Consider the following 17,208-nt stretch of genomic DNA (forward strand, 5'->3'; position numbering starts at 1 on the left):
TATAATTCTTAAGATTAGAAATTTAGTTTTATTTATGTAGCAATCTACCATGTTTCCACTGTCTTTTAGAATAACAATAAGAAACCAAGTAAGGCATTCTGCCATCCACACCGAGGGGTAAAGGAACACCAACCTCACACCCTGCAACACATGCACTGCAGAATGCCTGGGAAAAGAAACTATGTATTTATAATGCCATTTTAGGAACATTTGTATTCTTACCAGTATTTCTGGTTGCCGTAAGTCTAAGTGATACTGCATTTACATAATAGATCTTTTAAAACAAAAAAAATGTTGCATTAATTAGTGAAAAATTACCAAATAGTCATAAATCAGTAATAAGTAGCTATGGCAAAATATTTCAATGGTTGTATTTGAAAATAGATCTGGAATTACTAGTTTGGGAGCTTCTGAGTTTTCTGTTGACTGGGTTGTTTAAAATGGAATATTAATCACTAAGTAATTCTCATTTGATACTATGCAATGTATAAAAATTGTGGAAGGAATGGACAGACAATCAGAAACCAGGAATTTAGGTGTGACAGTGGGCCCAGTTCAATTTTTTATGATATTCTTGAATTTTCTATGTCCTAATTTTTCTGTCTTTCAGTTTGAGAAAATAATGTGTTCTTATCTTAATAAAACATTCTGAGGTTCTCATATATAGTTTTATTCATAAATACAAACCATTGTAACTTCGCATATAGAAAATACAGTCAATATTTGCATTAAATACTGACCACTGGGTTTTAATCTTCCCTCTGTAACATCCATAGCACTGTCTTGGGAGCACTGCTGACTGTAAAGAAAAGGTCACACCCTTTCTGCTTTCCTCATACACCTTTGTGGATGACATAGAGTTTGGGGAAAAGGCCCTATGACAGTGAAGAGGTGTAAAACTGAAGTAGGGGAAGAGATGAGTGCCATATTACAAAGTGGAGGGGAAAGTGGAACAGGACCACTTATTCTATTTCCCTCTGAAACCACTCATCTCCACCATTAAAGAAAAAAAATAGAAGGGGGGATGCTGGTTATTAAAAATCTATGTCTGCTGTGTTGTCCTGGGTCAACTGGTTATAAAATCAGGAGAGCAGATGGAAATAGGGCCTGTAGGAGGTATTGTCTGTGGGAAAGGAGACTGTAAATTTTGTGGAGCACAGAAGCACGACAGATTTATGATAGGCTGTGCTCCTCAAGCTCAGATAGGAACATAAACACTCTGGACTTCAAGACTCCAAATTTGGATGATTTCCATTATAAAGTACAGAGTGGTTTTCAGAATCCAAATCCAAACTCCATCAAGTTCATAAGAGTATGAATGAAAAGGTTTTTATACTTCAGAGTGTAATCTGCAGTCATGTTAAATGTTTGTAGGCCCATTAATCTCACCAATAATCTGACCGAAAAGTTTTAGCATTCTCTCTTTTTTCCTAAACATTTGTTCAGGAAATATTAGCAGCATTGTCAGTCATAGACTGTAAATATCAGAAATGGTTAATTAAACCTCCCAATACCACAAATTTCATTTTGGAAATGCATTAATGAAAAAAATAATGGCCATATTGCTCCATTCATGAATGTATTACAACCTGTAACAGGCAGGTAATCTTTTTTCTAAGATGCCTTTTTCTCGAGTTTTTATAAAATTGTATGAAATTATATAGCTCCTGCTTGTATTTTTTTTTCCTCTTTCAAAACAAAAAAGCATCATAATTGCCATGAAAATTGCATTGTGCTGTCAGGTCTCCATCCTGGGCTGCAGTGACCAACAGGGGGTCTTGGAAAACACCATTAGTCTGGAAGGTTCTTCCATAGAAGGATAAAAGCTTTGCTGACTTGCCATGAAAGCATCTTGGGATGCACAACTGCAAAGCAATGCGAGTGATGTTTTCAGAAAAGTGTAACACGGGAAACCCTGTTATCCACCACGTGTGGGATGCCAGCCTGTTTGTGTATCCCCATGCAGCCAGCCAGTGCTGATTTTCAAAGTAAACTTCCAGCTGGGGAAAGGTTTAGTCAGGGAACATACAAAGGCAATAAATGAAAAGCTTCAAGGACCTGTGTCAACAAAATGTCCAGCACCATCTTGTGGCATTAGCATTAATTCAAACAATTGGTCTTTTCTACTGTGGAGACTTCTTAACTCTTGTGCTTTTCTCACCTGAAGAGACTGATCATTATAAAACAAGAGTACAGACACAGCTTCACTGATAAAAAGATCTTAGGACATGGACTTGTTGAAGTGGTTCTAGAGGAAACTACAAAAATGCACAGCGGGCTGGAGCACCTCTCCTATGAAGACAGGCCAAGAGAGTTGGGGTTGTTCAGCCTGGAGAAGAGAAGGCCCTGGGGAGACCTTGGAGCACCTTCCAGTACCTAAGGGAGGCTTCCAGAAAGTTGGGGATAAACTTTTAGTAGGTCCTGTTGTCATAGCCCAGGAGGTAAGAGTTTTAAATTGAAGGGGGGGAGGGAGGGTGTGATCAAGATTACCTTTGAGGAAGAATTTATTTTTTTTTTAATAATGAGAGTGCTAAAACATTGGAACAAGTTGCCCAGAGAGGTGGTAGATGCCCTGGACACATTCAAGGTTGGGCTGGACAGGTCTCTGGGCAACCTATTCTATTTGAGCCTGTGCCTGCTCATTTCAGGATGACTTCTAAAGGTCCCATCCAATCCAAACTATTCTGTGATTCTGTGACTTGAAATAGGCTGGGGAATAATTCTGTTTCTGATGGCCTGGCCAACATTCCTTTCTTTGTAAGCTGAGATGAACTTGGTGCCAGCTATTGCTGAAATAGAGCTGCTGCCACATTTGCTTACATAGCTGGTATATGACCGGGATCTAAAGTCATTGTTTGTGTGCTATACATTGAGTGCTATACAAGATGTTCTGCATAATTGTGTGTAGAAACCCACATCATGCTCTCAGATAAGTTTATAAAACACTCCCATACAACTTCACAGCTTCATCCCTGAGTTAAATTGGGCCAAAAAAATGGAAAGAGCCATTTCCAGGAAGTCTTCAATTTTCTGGATTGGTGCTTCTTTGTCTTTGCTCAAACAACAAAACAACCCAGCTGACTTGCCTGGTGTTCTCCACATCTGTGTGTGAATTAAATTCCACTGTGAGGTGCTTGGTTCACAGATAAGATTTTATCCAGCTGAGAGAGAACTCTGAAAGCTCATGTTATAAATTCTTGCAAGCTGAAGTTTCTCTGTCTCTTTTAGTGCTTCTTAGCCTGAAATTTAAAAGCCTGTAATTAGGAATAAGGTTTTAGTTCACTCATTCTTTGGCCTCTGCTGAGACTGATAAAACATTCCAACATTAAACAGCACCTGGCAGGGGAGCTGTTTGTTTATATTTCATATGGTTGCAGTATTATTACCAGATTAATTTCAGAAGTCATTGAATTCTTTGGTCTCTACTCAAAAGCAATGTACATGGGTGTGGCTCCACAGACATAAAACTTCTTGAGAATCTGGCCAGAATTTTTTATTAGTGGTCATAGCTCTGCTGCAAATATGCTGATGCATAAGGCCCATATGTATAAGCCTCTTTTTATAAGTACCGACATACTTTTTAAAGCTTTGAATTTTAAAGCTCATGCAAATAATTTTTATGAAACCTTAAGTGGAAAACCAAAAAAAACCTAAGAACCAACAAAAAAACCCCAAACAAATGAAAAAACCCAAAGCAACAAGAAAACAACCAATTAAAAAAATCCCCAAAGCCCATAAACCACTAAGGCAAAAGGATATAGTACATTCATCAGTTCTGTAATTACTAGTTAATCAGAATGTCATGATCATGCCTTGAATTAAAATGGTGGAGATCAGTTTTTTTAATAATAACTCCCTGCTCACATTAACCTCTGACCACAGGGACTGTCCCTGCAGTTGGTCATAACCCTACAGTCAGTTGCTGCACTCCTCGGTGTGCTCTTCCTCCAAAAACCAGGAATGCAGTTCCCAAGGGAATTAAAACAGCTTATAGTCAGCTACTTCTGGCAGTGCCCTTCTCCCCTCTCTGACCACATTCAGAGGTGCAGAGGATGCTGTCCATAGAGCCTGGGGACAAGGAGATCAGGGAGCCTGCTTAAGAACTCACTGTGACTTCTGTTCCCATCATGGCACTGGTAGATACTGGTTAGATACCTAAAAAGCCATCTGAAGGTTTGATCATTTAAGATTTAAGTCTAGGCTAATGTTTTATTGTAACAGCCTTTCAAGCAGGGACCAAACACAGGTTCTCAAGGTTCACCTCGGCAATGTTGTCATTTGTCTTAAAAAAAAAAAATTAAAAATTGAGATAAACACAACTATTGACCAAAGGTAAATGTACTTAGCCTTTTTTTTTACAAAACAAAGTTAATAGCTATTGAATCTCAGATATAGTTGATATTTAGTTTAGCTCTCATTTTACTAGCTATTTAAGTGAAACAAAGCTGTACTTTATTCAAGCCTGTAGCTACAGTAATTCCTTTCTTGCCTTTCACAATAAATCAGGCAAAACAGAGCTCCGAAATTAGACACATGTGATGCATGATTTGTAGTCAGTGACTACTGAAAGGTATTTTAAGTCACAGAGAAAGTTGATAAATTACTTTACCATAAAAATGGAAATTTAGTTGGGAATATATTTTAACCACATGGGTGCCAGGAAGATTTCTCCATGCTCCTGTAAAAAATTGCTTAACAAACAGATGTCTGATCTCCAGCTGAAGGGATTACAGAATAAATAGCAGATTTGTCCTTCTAACTGTGGCTTAGTGAATCATAGGTAATATGTCAAACTTGATGCACATCAATAAATTGACTTAATGTGTAAGTTGATGGGTAGGTTGTTTAGTTTCGGTATTTGTCAAATGGAATTTCAATCTGTCAGTAATAAAGTACCACAAACTACAGCAATGGAATACATTGATGTGCATGGAAAAATAAGGAAATTATCAAAATTCAGCATTGACAAAAACAGTGAACTGCTTTGGGTTAAGAGAGCAGACTGTGGCTTTATTAATTTATACAAGATAACTAAATGAATTCATACTCAGAAAAAAAGCTAAAACTATAAATTAAAATGTAATAGTGATAGATAACCTAAGTGAAGAAAAAAGTAATTGTTTTATTTGCAAAAATGTTAGAGAAAAGTACATTGTACAGTAGTTAATCATTGACAGAAATGTCTCTGAATGCTTGAATATGTTTTTAAATGCTTGAATGCCTCTGAATGCTTGAGTATGTTTTTCAAGAGAAAATTTTTCTCACTGTTGCCTGTCAGGAAATCTGATGAATGAAGACTTTATTTTTTAATGCAGGATTGCTGAAAATAATTTCTTTTATAGTGCTACAGAGCAGCTACATTTACCTTTATAAATTACAATAAAGACATAGTATTGGCTTTGACAACAAGTTTCTGTAATGCTGTTTCATATCCATCATCTGCCTGAGCCTTCAATTGTGCACTGAGGGAAGAGGATGTTTTCTCTGAGAATAGAAATGCACCTTTTCTGTGGGGCAGAGATGCCTCTTGGCTCTTGGGATCAATGCTTGTCCCAGGATACTTTGCAAAGAGGGAATTATGTATAATTTGAAAAAGGCCCACACAACCTTACTACCAGTCTTAATAGAAAATGGATAGGTTTGCTTCCTGTGACATTGAAAGGATTAACAGCTGAGATTGAATCCTGCCCCCCGCTATTAATCCACTGGGCAAGTAAAACATCCGTGTGAGCACTGGTAGCTCACTCCAGAAATTATTCTGTTGCAGCCCTCTGTGCCTTAAATAATTTTCAGCATAAGTAACCACGGTGTGTGGCATGCCCACACTTCTGCAGGACACCCCCCCGTGGGATAGAGCAGCTCCTGATTTCACTGAGTGTAGAATTGGCATGGCTCACAGGGCTGGCCATGGCAGGCTGCAGCCAGTTTCATTTCCTTAACCTGGGGGGAAAAAACTGTTTTAAAGTGCTTTTCTTTTGGTTTTCACATCCTGATCTAGCAGGTGGCTGCTTGAGGTGATGTAATGAAAGTGAGAGCTACTTTCTCCTCACCAGTAAGGGGACTTGAGCTCTCCCTACCCTGTTCCCCGAGAGCAGGAGAGGACCCTCAGCAACTCCTGGCAGTCTGAGCAGTGTGGCACTCTTGTATTTGGGGTGCTACAGAACCATTTCTTGAGAGTATCTCATAGAAATCTTAGTGGTATCATAAATGTTCCCATGTAGGAACTTGCTGATGGTGGAGTATTCCTGTGGTAATCTTCAAGTGGATATTTGATGATGAGGTAATTCTGTTGTCACATTTTACTTGTAGGAGTTTATTGGTGGTGGAGGGCTTCTGTAGGAGTATTCCTGCAGGAATTTGTTGATGGTAGAGCACCACTGTAGAAGGACTTCTGGATTTATTTTGATGTGCAGCATTGGAGAGCAAAACAGTGGTTTGGCATGAGTTTGTGGAAACAAGAATCCTGTGGGTAAAGGGCAGACAGCAGACCTGAGGTTTTCTGTGCAGGAGGGGAGAGCTAATGAAGGTGCTTCTCCAAAAGTGAAGAGAGGTGAAGCAAAGCTGTCTGCTTCAGCCCCTTGTGCCAGGGCTGAGAAAGGCTGAATGGAGCTGAAGTGTTTCCCCAGTTTGAGGAAAAATCTGTTTCCAAGATATAACTTCTATTAAACAGGCAATGAATTTCTCTCTGTATGGAGTAGATTTGGATAGAAATGGCACTGTGTAACTTTATTTCAAGAGAGAATTTCAAAACATATTGAAGTTCATTTCAAGAGAGGTCACTCTAAATTACCAAAAAAGATCACTTCTTATAGTCTTGTTATGATATAATTAAATAAAGTTCAGGAAGACTCTGGACTTAATTAAAGAAAAGGAAAGGCAACACAACTGTCAGCTTTGTAGTGAAAATGAAATAAAACCTACTTTTCATGGAGGAGGGTTTTTTATAGTAATGCCTTGACTACTAATTTATTTTGAATAATAAAGACTCAAAGTTCGAAGACAATCTCACCTAAACCCAAGAGAAATCAAACAAAGCTGGTGTTAAACCTAAATTACACCCACCTGAGAGAAAGGTGGGGGCTTGAAGCCAGGAGTGGAGAATGTTAGAGTCAAGAAGGGAATTCTCTTTGGAAGAGGGAAGCTGTGATTTTGGGAGGGATTGCGATGTGGTTTAGGTAATAAACGAGGAACACTCAAGGTCTGCCTCCTCTTTAGGAGTGAAGGCAGTGCAATTGTAGAGATGGTAAGAAAGAAGGAGGATAATGGCTGTCTCCTTTTCAGGAGAGGTGAGGTTTGTGGTTCAGAACAAGGGCAGGTGGAATGAAAATTAATGTTTAGAAAAAGGTTGAGACATGTTTGTCAGTCCAGGGTGTGCTGAGCCAGCTGCCCACTCCCTTTGCACAGTGACCTGATCTGGAACTAGGATAGTGTAAAACAGTATATCTGTGCTGAGGAGCTTGCCTCATGAAGAGGAATGCATACACAGGCTAGTAAAATGAAATAGTTCTCATGCATTTAGGAGTTGCTTGAGCAGGGACTTTCTCCCATGTGGCAGAAACAGTAAAACATCCCCAAAGCTAAGGGGGTTGCATAGTTGTATTCCAGGTTCCCTTGTGGTTGAAGCACCTGTTGACAACAGCGGAATTATTAAGAGGCATGGGAGGCATTGAGAGCTCTAGAAAATTCATATGTTTGCAGTCTTTGCAGGTAGCTGTGACATGAGCTACATGAGTATGTGGAGAACATGCAGGATTAGACATTTACAGCAATTAAAAATCCCAAATGATAAGAAAATTGCAGTTAGTTCAAAAGACATGCTCTGGACTCCACTGTTCTCAATGGAATACTGGTGCAAGTTTACTTCCCTGCTTGGCCAGGACTTCTCTGGTTTCCTTAAGTTAGTCTATTTGCACTGGGTTTCTTTTCCTCCCTTTTGTTCATCCACCAAAAGAAACAGAGAAAGGAAATCTCTGTAGGAGCTGGCAGTGGGTGGTGTTGGGGCAGCTCCTGTCTCCCTGGGAAGGGGAAGTGCAGCTGTGTGATCTTAGTATGCCTGCCCTGAATCTTTTAATCTTCCATTTGTAAAAATAAAAGCCCAGCCTGTCACCTCTAAGGATCATAAGTAAAACTGTCCTTGATTTCTGGAGGGATCATGGGGTAATACCTGGAACAGCCTTGTACAGAAGCAAAAGAGCATTGTCGTCTCTGTTCCTTTTCTGACTCTAGATGAAAAGTGTTTTCCAGCCTTTGCTTGCAAGGGTTCAGACTCTGCTCCCTGGGTTGAAGGAATGTGCTTCATCTACTGGTTTACATTTGTGTGCTGTAGGCTTTTATTCTGCTGGTGGTCTGTAAAAATCAGTGTCTCTCATTTTAATCTGGTGTAATGACTTGACATTTGAGTCAGATTCCCCCCATCTGCAGCCATAGAAGGCTCTTCCTGGTAGGCCAGAGTTGGCAGCAAATTGCAAACAGGTTCATTCCCTTGGCTCCAAAATGTAGTCAAGTAGGACACAAGTAGTTACGAAATGAAACCATAAAGTTTTAGAGGTCTCCTATAACTAATTATTTCCAGCTACAGCCTGCTCCAATGGTGACACTGGGGGAAGTTAAAGTCAATTAGTGGGTATTTTGGCTGTCTGCTCAAATTATATTTCTCCATTCACCTAGATCAGGGCAACCAAACAATAAAAATGCCTTCTAAAAGTCATGATGAACTGCTCTTTTATCCTCATGGCATTCATTTTTCAGAAATTACTTGAGCACATTTTGTGGTGAGAGGTGTAGGTGGACACCTTTGGAGGGAGCAACCTCAGCCCAGGACCCACTCTTTCTCCTGAACCAATGAGATCCTGCATACCCCAAGAGCAGTTACATCTTTCAGGCTTTCATTCTATACTACCTGTGATGCACAGCCAAGCCTAAAACACCTGACAGAAAGTTTTGCCTGGGGAAGAATCATGCCTGTGTCTGCTGTAGCCCCCCCATGCTTGCAACAGCAGGTGTGTGGCAACTTAGATTGCATGGAGTAAGGCTTCCTCTGGAGGAGGATTAGGCACAAAGCAATGGATGTTTCTTTATTTTTTGTTTATTTAATATAATTCTCATATTCGTATCATTCTGAAAATGAAGCACCCATGCTGTTGTTTTGTATGATGCTGCTTCCTGAAGGTCTGCTGTGTTCTACAAATGTCCACAGGCATCTGCACATGTCTCAAAAGCTTTTGTGTTTGTGTGTCCACTGGCTAAAAAACATTAAAATAAATTGTTGCTATCTACTCTACTCAGATTTAATCTTTATTTTTACAGGAGATAAGTACTAGCACTGGTATTCACATCTGGATGCAGCTCTATACACTATGAAAATCTAAGGGTATTTGTATCTGTATGGCAAGTTGAAGCTCTTATTTGAGAAAGCATCACTGTTAATTCCTCACCTGCAAGCTGGTCTTGTGACTGTGGTCACAAGGGTTTTCAGGGTGAAGAAGAGACGAGAATGTTGACTCCATGATCAGAAGGCTTGATTATTATTTTATGATATATGTTACATTAGGCTATACTAAAAAGCCATAGAAAGGAAAGGTTTCTTGAGAAGCTAGCTAAGCTAAGAATAGAAAAGAATGAATAACAAAGATCTGTGTCTCAGACAGAGCAAGAGTTAGCTCTGCTATGAGTGGTCAAGAAATCCAAACACCCACAGGAGACCAATCACGGCTCTACCTGTTGCATTCCACAGCAGCAGATAACCATTGTTTACTTTGGCTACTGAAACTGCAGCTTGTCACAAGGAAAATCCTAAGAAAGGATTTTTCATGAAAGATGTCTGCGACAGGTCTCAGTGAACCTCTTGCAGAATTATTCCAGGACAGTCTCAGACTCTACAGAGAAACTGGTAAAAAGAAACTTTTCCTTTTCCTTTTCCTTTTCCTTTTCCTTTTCCTTTTCCTTTTCCTTTTCCTTTTCCTTTTCCTTTTCCTTTTCCTTTTCCTTTCCCTTTCCCTTTCCCTTTTCCTTCCCTTTCCCTTTCCTCCATTTCCCTTTCCCTTTTCTGTTCTGTTCTTTTGGTTTAAACAAAGCCAAAACAAACCAACCAAAATTCAAAAAAACAAACCACTCAGCACATTAACATTTTCTCTTCTGCTTTCAGATGAAACAAATTGCTTCTGCTATTAGTACAGAGCTGTTTCTGCAGTCGTTAACTAATTTCTTTAATAACACTATATGCATACCAAAAATACAGCTCAGTTGTTGCTGTCACTGACCTTGGTGTAATACATGTGCATCAGGAAAAAAAGAAGTGGATTAGGAAAGGACTTGAAAAATAGGAGACTGGGAAAAAGGAATGAGTTCTTAAATTACCAGGTCAGACAGAAATGCTTAAGAGAAAAATAAGATATTCATTGAAGTAATAAATAATTCCTTTAACTGGTTAGAATAAAACTGGTACAGGGGGCTGGTTCGTTGGATTCTGGCATATTTTACCATATGATATTCAGTTTAAATGGGCTGTCTTATTAACCATCTGCAGAAATGTCAGAAAAGGAATGAGGGCAGGGCTAGATTACAATTCACTGAGCCTGAGCATTATCTTCATTCAACAGAAGACCAGACAATTTCACCATCCTGGCCAATGTTCACCCCATATTACTTTCTGCATTAGAAAACTTCTTCTCCCAGGCCATTCTCTTTACAGATCATACTTTCCTTTGGCAGCCCTGTTGCAGACCTACTCCAACTGCAGCTCTAGGCTTACACTCAACCCAAACCTGAATCCTACCACTAAAAATAACCATAATCTGAGGATTATCCTTCCACACATGGCAATGGTAATGCCAACTAGTCATTACCCAGGAAAAAGGCTTTTACAACCCAGGTCTCTCCATGGCCCATGCTTCCCTTTAGGTGCTCTTTTCTAGCCCCACTGCAGCTGCAGCTGTCTGAGCTCTTTCTTCAACCCCAAACATAACCTTTACTTAGGCTGAGCCTGTATGAAAGGCCCCCAGTTACTGTCCAGATGAAAACTTTCTCAAGGCACAATCCTCTCTGCAGACTACACTTCAGTAACATCCCTTGTGACAGGATTTTATCAAATATTGGCTTTGTGAGGGGATGTTGCACCTGCAAATCTCTGACTTTCTTAATTTTCTGTATTTGTAAGGAAACATTTATATTCAGTATGTTTAATCAAGCTGGTATGTTTGGGCAGGATTTCCAAGTGAAGCAGTTACCTCCAAATGAGGTAACTGTAGAAGGTTTCTTCTTTGGGCAGATCCCTAATTATCAGTATAGCAGAAAGCTTTTGAATAATTCCTCCAAAGCAATAGCAATCGATGAAGTACAAAATCACAGGAAGAAACAATATCTGTATTCAAAATAGACTCACCAGGAAAGAAGACAAAGAAATTACTCTTGAACACACACATTTCTATTGAATATTTAGTCATGATGCTGAATTTGTAGGCAGTGTTTGCATTAATAAAACAACACAAATACCCTCAAAATCTGATAAGGTAAGATTCTGAACTTAAAGGGCTAGATATGGAATAATAAAAAAGTTCATTTCGTTATAAGTTCTTTTACACTGGCCTGGCCTTACAGATCAGCAGAAACTCTCTCCTCAGTACTTTTGTGTGAAAGCCCCTGAGTAGGAATAACCTGTGGGGCACAGCAAGATCGGCTGAACTGCTGGAACTACTCCCTACAGCCTTGGGTTGCAAGTGCCCACATGAGGTTATCAAATATCCACCTGTACTAAAATGGATTACTCCTTTGCCATAGTTTCTTTGCTTAACTAATGCTGCTGGGCACAGATTTTCAAAGGTTTGCATCTGCTTTCTCCAAATTAAAAACATGGCCTGCATAAAGCAAAGTTTTCTATCAGTTCATTGTTGAATTTTCTTTCTCTTCCAAAAAACAAGGAAAAGTAGTCCAACACTCCAATATATTCCTTTTATATAAATTTTTCATCAGCAAGATGCCCCATATCCCACAAGAGGTACTAATTTATTTATTTAAATAAATCCAGGAATGAGTAACAGGGGGCTGGGTAAAGTCCTTCTGATTGGAAATGTTCTCCTTTAGCTGCAAATTAGAATTTCTAAAGAAATTACAGTGAAACAAGACATTTTATTTCATCAGTCAACTTAATTAGATTTATTTATGCATGTCTTTCAAAATTTAATGAGACCTAAAGTTTTAAATCTCTGCACTGCTAAAAGGATTTTTATCTTCATTGTCTGGAAGAAAAAAAATAATTTCTTAAAATAGCAAGTTAGAGCTTGACTTTTCTGCAATTTTATGTGGAGTGTTTACCACTAAGACGTTATTGTGCAATAACAAATCCCTTGAGTTTTTAATACAACTGCGACTTATTTAAACTCTCCCTCTCTCTCTCTTAAGCTGTTTAGTGATACTTTCTAGAGGACAAGAAGCCAGAAAGGAATAAAATGTTGATTTTTATATGCATGATTTTGGCTGCGATACCAGTAACTCCTTCCATTTTCTAAGAGACAGGAGAGATGATGCTGGCCTTGCCATCAAAGTACTGCTGTGACCAGAGGAGAATCTACGGGGGCTATGACTTCCCCACCAGCTTTGAGAAGCACCTTCAAGGTGGCCCAGGCACTCTGTTATCTTAATACAGGCTTGGTCCTGCTTCTCCTCAAATCAGTGGGCATATCTGAGGCCTACTGAAAAAGAATCAGGACCTGTGAGGTTTTGGGTCAATGCAAGTTCAACAAGGATATGGTCTTTTTAAAACAATGTAGAATTCAAGCACTTTAAAAGTTAAACAGCTGGATTCAGAAAAGTCAAAATTAAAGCTCTGTGCACAACTTCCATTCTCCTTTACATGCGTGCATTGCAATATGGCCTATACAATAATATTCTGCTTTCTCCAGAGATGTACAGGACAGATGGAGAATATGGCAGGAATGTGTTTGGGATGATTTGGTTTCTGTAGAATCTGTCTTACCTCACACATAAAAGTTGGTTGGCAGAGGATCAGTCATGAGATATGGGAAGAAATGTGCTTGCAGGTCTTGGCTATGATCTTAATTGTGGCATTTCCAGGTACCTCGTGTTTGGTTATTTAGGTAAAGTAATAACAAGTAAATCCAGATTGATCTTCGTGCTGTTCCCTGCATCATTTTTTAAAGCACATTTGCCCCTATGACACTGCTGTGGAATGAGAGCAGTGACTCTTGGCTTCATTTATTACATTTCTTGGACTGCTGAGTTCAAGCAGTCAGTAAACAATTAAGCTGTTCCCTTTTTTCTGCATGCCACTTTTAGATGGAGAACTTACACTTCCCCAGAGAGTTTCTGTTTTGAAGATTTGGGTCTGAACTTTCTGCTGCTTATACTAAAAATCCAGAGGAACCAATTAAATGCCATTTTTTCTAGAGTGATATTTATAGGTATCAGAGTTAGGCATACAGACAGTTTTCCTTTGGAAATCACTGTAGTCAAATGGACAAAAATTAAATTGAAGATAAATATCCTGTACTGTAGAACTGAATCTGCAGGACTTGGCTGCCATAAGATCCTAGGTCAGGACATAGAGGTTTGATTAATATTTTAATTAACTGTTAAATTAGCACCATTGAAAGAGTTGAAATTTAAAAGGCTTCCAGAAACCTAAGCCATTTTTTTGATCGTTTCCTTGCTTTCCTCCCCACAACTAAGGTAACAGATGTATGATAGCTGAAGTAGGAGAAGGTCATGGAGGTATCCTGCTAAAGAGAGTAAAAGCACGATATTAATGGAATAGCTGCAAGCTTTAAAAGCACATATATTCAGTAAGCTTAAGTAGTTTTATCATAATTTTATCATAGAATTCAGTGATGTCCAGTGACAGGATAAGGCCATAAACTAAAGCACAAGAAGTTCCACCTCGGCACGAGGAAGAACTTTACGTTGATAGTAGCAGAGCACTGGAACAGGCTGCCTGAGGAGATCCTAGAGTCTTCCTCTCTGAGGACATTCAACCCCACCTGGACATATTCCTCTGTCACCTGCTCCAGGTGAGTCGCCCCTCTGCCTCAGCAGGGGGGTTGGATTGGATGATCTCCAGAAGTCCCTTCCAACCCTAAGGATTCTGTGAATACAGTATGTTTCTAAAAATTAAAATAGGTCTCGAGTCCAGCACTACAGTTTTCTAAAAATCTCACTTCCAAATGTTAGAAACATCAGGTGATTTGATGTGGCAGCAGCTCTCTGGCCACAGAGAGCAGTGCACAACTTCCCCAGGCATTGTCCAGGGAAAGGCTGTGAGAAGATCAGAGAAAAGAATGAGAAACAATTCTTATCTTCACTTGCTGCACCTGTTGTTGTGCACATGTGGAATGTGATATGAAGATTCGTTTACCAGAGGGTGGTTTCTTAATTGGCCAATGGTGATGGTGTTTAGATTGAAGGACCAATTGGGTCAACTGGTATCATGATGGTCTGTGAGGGCAATGGGTTTCTTAATAAGTATAGTAGAATAAAGTGATTGATCAGCCTTCTGAGAAGGATGGAGTCAATGCTAATTATTACCCAGCCGGGGGCCTACGGCGACAATTTGAAGACATGCTTGGTAGGACTATTGCTGACATTAGCAGAGTGATAAATTTTCAGCTAATTGCCATCCCAAGGATGACTGTAAAACTGTTAAAATTCTGACAAAAGCCTGAGCTGAGAAAGATAGGACATGGAAAATATTAACCTGAAAAACGAAAACCTCGAACGTTCTGAGGCAGCCAGACCCAGAGATTGAAAGGAGTCTTGGCAACACCTCTTGGCCATTGCAGATGCCACAGAGCCCCGGCAGAACTGGGTCATGGTCTCCACAGACCTAACTTAGGATATCTGCTGCCCTCTAACAGCAAAATATAGGAATCACAAATTGGTTTCGGTAGTGAACTGGAAAACACAGGGCCAGCTCCTGCTCTGAGTTGCACCCCCTCTTGTCTCCTGAACTTGCACAAATGTGCAGTGCTTCTGTTTTGCTACAGCTTTAGCAACAGCCTGTACATGGCTTTTGCCTGTCACACTCACTCCTCTGATTTTAATCAGCCCTCAGGAACATAGAAGGACGATAAGTAGATGCACAGCTTAGACTCTTCTCCCCAGCACCACATTTTAAACCAAAACCAGCTGTTCCAGGGAACAAAGGGTCTTTTGGATTGGTTTTTTGTATCCTCTCCCTCAGTAGCTGTGGCTTCTGCACACAAAGTCTGACTGATACTAAGTGAATTGAAGTTGTATTTAAAAAAAAAAAATACCCTGCAAACTAAAATTCAAAGGCATGTTTATCTTCCTGAACCATCTTCCTGAACTGTGAAAAACAGTGTAGAGGCTAAGGTAGTAAGGCTAATGTCTGTGCCACAGAACTCAGGATGTCTTCTCCCTAGAACCATGTGGATAATGTATAAAAAGAATTTATACCATTTCTGAGATGAGCATGTGAAGAGGGGGCTGTGTTAGCTGCCACTTTATGATTCTCATTTTTTTTCTCAAGCACTCAATTTGCTTCCACTTTATGATTCTAATACTCTGACTCTTGAAAGGGTGAGACCACAAATAGAAACACAGGAAACAAAGTTTTCTTCCTGAAACCTATACAAGTACAGTAGCTTAAAAAGGGAGTTAGATTTTTTATGGTTTGAAATTAGTATAATAGGTGTATTCAGTCAGGATCCCCTTGAAACGTTTGTTTAAAATGCCAATTTAGAAAGCCATTTATGTAAGTACTCTAATTGCACTCTTGTTCTGCATGGTAAACACGCTGTTCTGTGCAGGCAGATTGAAAGAGTGAAGAGAAGCTCTTTCCCTGCCAACCTAATTTCTTTTGAGAATTTATTTTTCATGCTGTGTAGTTTCTCAGATCTGAAGGAGAAGTCTAGCTAAAATAATGAAGCTGAGCAAGACTGTCATCCAGTATTTCAGTTCCAGTTTTAGAAACTAAGCAGCTAATGCTAATGGGATTAAGTGTTAGCCCACTGGCACACTTGGTGATTGTGACACTGGCCAATCTAACAAGCCCATGGCACTATGAAGGTAAATAAATTACATAGGACTTAAAGCTAGCAGCTGCTCTGTCCTCCTCCTTTATCTAGACATTGTTTATTCCTCTCAGGAGGCACAAATCATGCCATTTGCATAGCTGTAGCTGAGATCTGGATCCCTAACCATGTCACCCAGCTCAGCAATACACAGCTGCTTGCTTTGTGCATGCAGTGCATCATCTCAGAGGCATTTATGGATGTTCCCTTTCCTTATGTCTTCTAACAATGAGAGCATGACTGGTCTCTCTACTTCTCTGGAGTTATACATAGAAATAAGAAAAGTTAGTAAAATCCTGCAGAAATGAACAGATGAGTAATATCTTAACTGACATTAATTCTCCATTATTCTAATTGGAGATTTAAAAGACAAATTACTATTTGCTTAGCATTTGAGGGAAATAACCCACATTCACAGATCTTTAGGCACACCATAATAAATGGCACTCTGATTTTGCAATGATTCATTACCTCAGTTAGGTGGGACGATGATAAAAAAAGCACTTAAGCAGAAATTTTATGCCTAAGGCTTAATCCAATTTGCAAGTCCAGTCTCACTGACCACATCCACAGCATTTAAAATAATAGGTAGTGCCAATTGCATTTCTGCTCTGGCCATGAAAATCACTGCTATGATTAAAGAGCCAAGAGGACTAGGAAAACCCTTTCCTTTCTAAAATATCCATCATTTCATGAAAGGAAATGAAATTTTGAGATTTCATCTATTTCCCAATCCTTCCCTTCCATTTGAATTTTTGATATTTCATTTCTTTCAATGAAATCCTTTCTTGATTTTCCATGAGCTCCAGATTTGTAACTTTCTCTGCATGTGTGAATAAGCCTCTTGCTACCTGAATAACTGCTAGGAATAAAACCTCTTCTGAGGGTGAGAAACTCAGTTGTTTCCCTCTATGGGGTTTTTCCTCCACATGAAGAAAAGGAAATAATTTAGAGATTGATGCAGAAACATGGAAGACAAATTACAGACAACCTTGTGTGTCTATCTCTAGGATTTGCTTCTCTTAGTTTTACTTGTGATCTCCTCTTTTTTTCCTGCTTCTGAATGTGTGAAATGATAAATTGAATGTGCCAAGGAAAGAATAGTAGTTCACAAGGTGCAGTTTTGTAAAAGGTTTCAGGTACTACCACTTTCCTCAGCTGGAAA

This window comes from Molothrus aeneus, chromosome 33, assembly GCF_037042795.1.
Source record: "Molothrus aeneus isolate 106 chromosome 33, BPBGC_Maene_1.0, whole genome shotgun sequence".
NCBI lineage: Eukaryota > Metazoa > Chordata > Aves > Passeriformes > Icteridae > Molothrus > Molothrus aeneus.